This window comes from Zingiber officinale, chromosome 11A, assembly GCF_018446385.1.
Source record: "Zingiber officinale cultivar Zhangliang chromosome 11A, Zo_v1.1, whole genome shotgun sequence".
NCBI classification, from domain to species: Eukaryota; Viridiplantae; Streptophyta; class Magnoliopsida; order Zingiberales; family Zingiberaceae; genus Zingiber; species Zingiber officinale.
Genome location: NC_056006.1, coordinates 75,450,266 through 75,455,385, shown reverse-complemented (window position 1 = coordinate 75,455,385; position 5,120 = coordinate 75,450,266). Strand labels below are relative to the sequence as shown.

Genomic DNA, 5,120 nt, shown 5'->3' with positions numbered 1-5,120 from the left:
CTTTAGAAGTTAAACTTGAATTGGGAACGAAACTTAACATTCTTATTTCAAGTTCAACCGATGTGATCTTCCTAAGTTAAATCATATTACAGAAGTTGATCAAATATCTATTTCAAGGATCAGCTTCCAGGTCAAACGTGGTGAGGCACTAGGCCTTCTTGGGTATGAGATTATCCACCACTACCTAGACAAGGTCTTTTAAAGAAATCGGATATTTAAACTTCTCATAGTAAACAAGATTTAACAATAGAGACCTCAATAGAAACACATTATCGAAACATGAAATCGAAACGAAAATCGATAACAAAAATGATAATTAAAATTGATAACCTCTTATGTTTGATTTTACAAGATCTATACAAAAGGATGCACTAGTTATGATGCAGAAACTTATAACTATTTATACCTCTTGTAACTTATAGACCTATTGATCTTCTATTGTATTCCTCTTCTTATCTTGGACGTCGTGTGGGCGACGATCTACCAAGACGAGAATCTACCCAAACCTTCTTCTTCCTTTCAAGTTTCGGCCACCAACTTTCTCCAAGAGATGATGAAGTTTGTCCACCAACTTTCCTCCAAGAGATGGACAAGAGAACCTCCTTCTCTTCTTTTTCTCCTTCAAGCAACCGGCTATCAATGGATCTCCACACCAATATGTCTCCGGCCACCAAGAGGGAAAACAAAGGAGAAGAGAGAAAGAGTAAGGGCCGGCCACCACCAAGAAAGAGAGGAGAGGAATAGAAGATGTATTGTTTTTAGGTGAGACACCTCTACCCTCTCTTTTATATTCCTTGGTCTTGGCAAATAAGGAAAGTTTTAAACATAATTAAAACTTCCTTATATTCCTTGCCAATGCCTAAAAAGGAAAGTTTTAAAACAAAAAAATTAAAACTTTCTTTTCTTCTTGTCATGGCCGACCACATGCTTGTTCTCCAAATAAGGAAAGATTTTAAACAAAAATTAAAATCTCTCTTTTAAAAATCCCTTTTGTGGATAGTTCTAAAAGGAATGTTTTATAAATTAAAATCTCTCTCTTTTAAATCCTTTTATGGATATCTATAAAAGATAAGATTTAAAATAAAATATGGTTTCAAGAAAGGAAAGTTTTATCAAAAAATTAAAGTCTTTTTTCACATTATAGATAACTACAAATAAGGAAAGATTTCAAATCTTTCTTTTTTCCATTGTAGAAAGCTATAAAAGGAAAGATTTTAAAATTTTAAAACTCTCTTTTAAAACCAACATAAAAGAAAAGTTTTCAACAAAATAAAAACTTCCTTTTATTTCTTTTTATGACCGATCTAAAAAAGGAAAGTTTTATATTAAAATCATCCTTTAAATCCTTTTAATGGATCTCTATAAAAGGAAAGATTTTACAAAATAAAACTTCTTTTTGAATTCAATGTGGTCGGCCACCCTTGCTTGGGTTCCAAGCTAGGGTCGACCACAACTTGAACCCATCTAACATTGGTTTGGCCGACCCTAGCTTGGGCTCCAAGCTTGGCTTGGTCGGCCACCTTAAGGTGGGTAAGAAGTTGGGTTTGGATGGATATAAGACTTTATAAATAAGAGGCTACAATAGGGACCGAAAGGAGGAATTGGTTTTGATCTCCCGATGAGCTTGAGCTTCCCGTGTTCGTCCCAAACACCCAACTCAAGTTCATCAGTAATATCTCATTCCACTAAAGAGTTATTATTGCACTACCACACCAATCTCATATTACTATATGAGCTCCTTCTTATCATGAGTGTGTTAGTCTCCCTATGCTTAAGATATTGAATATCCACTAATTAAATGAGTTACTAACAACTCACTTAATTAATATCTAGCTCCAAGGGTAGTACCACTCAACTTTATCGTCATGTCGGACTAAGTCCACCTGCAGGTTTTACATGACAATCTTTATGAGCTCCTCAAGGGGACATCATCAACCTAGATTACTAGGACACAGTTTCATTCTATAATCAACAACACACCATATAAATAATATCATTTCCCAACTTATCGGGCCTATTGATTTAACGAGCTAAATCACACCCTTTGATAAATCAAAGAAATAAATATTAAGTATATGTGCTTGTTATTATATCATGATAAAGAGTACACACTTCCATAATAACAGAGGTATTGTTCTTTTATATAGTCAGTATAAAAATGAACTCTACACGAGTGTTAGATCTTTAGCTCGACCCCATTTTAGTTAATGTGGACTAAACCCGTGGAAGCACGACTCTCCTCCTAGGGTTAATGCTCCAGTCTGCGCCTTTAGTTTCGCTCGTGTAGGACAAATGTATTTCTTAGTACACGCTGGAGGGGAACTCTCATGGACACTGCACTCCTCGACTTTGTGTATGTTGATCTTGCTAGAATTTCCCTGAGAAGAGGAGTCGTTGATAGAAGAATCAGATAAATCAAATTCAATCCTTTCTTTGTTGATCTCCAAGGATAACTTGTGAATTTTCACATCAATGAGGGCTCCAGCTGTGGCAAGGAATGGTCTTCCAAGGATGATCGGTATCTTGGGATCCTCCTCTATATCCAGGATAATGAAATCTGTGAGAATGATACATCCACCCACTTCTACTGGCACGTCTTCCACTATTCCCATTGGGTATCTACATGAATGGTCAGCTAATTGCAGTGTCATAGTAGTCAATTTAATGTTATGGAGTCCCAACTTCTTACATAAGGAGTACGGAAGTAGGCTAACGCTGGCTTCCAAGTCGCAGAAAGCTCTCTGTATGAGTTCAGAACCAATCTTGCAAGGTATGGAAAAACTTCCTGGATCTTGAAGTTTCGATGAAATATTTGCCATAGGTAGAGCGCTATAGTTTTCTGTTAATGCTACAGTCTCGAACTCACCCTTCTGCCTCCTGTTAGATAAAATACTCTTTAAAAATTTTGTGAACTTCGACATTTGGTGTAGTGCATCTATCAGTGGTACTTCTACATAAATTTCCTTAATCTTCTTCAGGAATCGGTTGAACTCTTCATCCTTTTGGGATGTTATCAGTTTCTGAGGGAAATGAATTGTCTGACTTTGCGAGGGAATTTGAAGAGTTCCTTCAACTTTCTTGGTGATCTCCTCTCCATCCCTATTCTGGATCTAATTGGGCAGTGGGGGAGAGGGCTCTTCCTCTGAGTCAGGTCCTTTCTGAATAGTGATTTGGGGGTCTCCCAAAATTCATCCGCTCCTCAGCTCGATGCGGTTGCAGTGTTCTACTGGGTTTATATCAGGCTTTCTTGGATATGTTCCCTGTGCTCTTGAAAAAGACTGGGCTATCTGGGCTATCTGGCTATCTTACATCTTCTGATGTTTTTCCGAATTTTCTCGTCTTTGAGTCAATTACTTGATCTCATTCTTCATCTCTTTTTGCTCTGAGAGGGCTTCTTCAAGCATCTTTTCAATTCTGGACAGCTGTGAAGGTTGCTATTGATAAGTCTGTTGTCCAGATGGGTAGCTCTGTTGCCCAAGTTGATAGCTTTGTTTTGCTGGCCCTTGGTCTTGATTATTCCGATATGAAAGTTTGGGTGATTCCTCCATCCATGATTGTATGTGTTGGAGTATGAATTGTTTTACTTTTGGTTGTAACTGACTATTGCATCGCATTGCCCAAGTTGGTTTATCTGTGCTTGTATTGGCCCTAGGGGCTAGTATCTTGAGCATGATCCGTACTTCCACATGTTTCGCAAACACAAACTATTGCATTGGTCATGTTGTTTCCCATGGCCTCAAACTTCTTGGTCAGAGCATCCAACTTTGCAGACATGAGTGTGACTGCATCTACGTCGAATTTTCCTAACGCATTTACTGGATTCCCTGAGAAAGAACCACCAGATCTTTCAGTTGCCGACTGATGGTGGTTGTGTGCCACATTCTCTATGATCTCTTCAGCTTCATCAAGGCTCTTGTTCATTAGTGCTCCTCCTGCCGCAGAGTCGAGGGATACCTTCGTGTGATAGTTGATTCCATTGTAGAAGGTATGTAGAACTAACCATTTCTCAAGGCCATGATGGGGGCACTGTCTCAGCATACTTTTGAATCTACCCCAAGCTTCAAATAATGATTCTGAGTCTATCTGTTTAAAGCTTGTAATCAAATTCCTCATATGAGTAGTTTTGCTCGGTGGGTAGAACTTGTCCAGAAATTTCTGCTCACATTGCTCCCAAGATGTATTGTTGTTTGCTGGAAGGGAATTTAGCCACTGCTTGGCTCTGTCTTTCAGGGAGAATCCAAAAAGCAATAACCTCACTGATTCTGGAGGGACTCCGTTCACTTTCATGGTACCACAAATCTCGTAGAAAAGCTCTAAGTGGTGGTTTGGATCATCATGCGACCCTCCTCCAAATTGATTCTGCTGAACCATGTGAATTACTGCAGACTTGATTTCAAAATTGTTGGCTTCAATTGACGGTCGAGTGATGCTAGACTGAACCCCTCATGCATAAGGTGCTGCGTAATCCTTCAACATTTTATCAGCCATCTTTGAAGATTCTTGTACTGCTTGAAATGTTATTTGAAGGTTTCTTCTTCTCAAGAAAGTCCTATCTATCTCTGGATCGAACGGTAGAAGTTGTCCTGAAAGATTAGCTTTTCGCTTGCAAAAATAAAATGTAAAATATAGTAAAGAAGAGAGTGAAATAATATTATATTTTTTTAGCCTTTTTAATGAGAACACAGAAAATAAAGCGAAACAAGAATAAAACTATTTATCTCAAAAATGCAGAATGTTAGAAAAAAGGAAAAAATAAAGGAAAAACTAAGTCTAGTCTAATCTAATATGATTATCACAAATGTTATAGATGCATCCCCCGATAATGGTGCCAAAAACTTATTAGGATTCTACAAGTGCACGGATTCGTCGTCAATAATAAAGATTATCGATCCCATGAGGACTGGTTATAAGCACTAGCGATGGTTCACTTAGGATTAGCTAAACTACCGATGGTTGTAAGTTATCTAAAGAAAAGAGGTTTGGAAACGAAAATGAGAACTAACAAAGAAGAAGTAATATACTTGGTTTATGAAGAGTCCTAGGAGTTCGGTTTCATTGTGGTGGTATTGATGTATCACATTATATCCTTTACTCATTGTCCATCAACATGCATTCGTCGA

The 5,120-nt window shown here is 37.9% G+C and overlaps 1 non-coding gene across 1 annotated transcript; it reads left to right on the top strand.

Annotated features, from left to right (window-relative positions):
- The first annotated feature begins 4,009 nt into the window (after window positions 1–4,009).
- Window positions 4,010–4,115, top strand: LOC122033153. The gene has a single exon (XR_006126404.1). It is a non-coding gene; the product is annotated as a small nucleolar RNA R71 (small nucleolar RNA).
- Window positions 4,116–5,120: the final 1,005 nt, after the last annotated feature.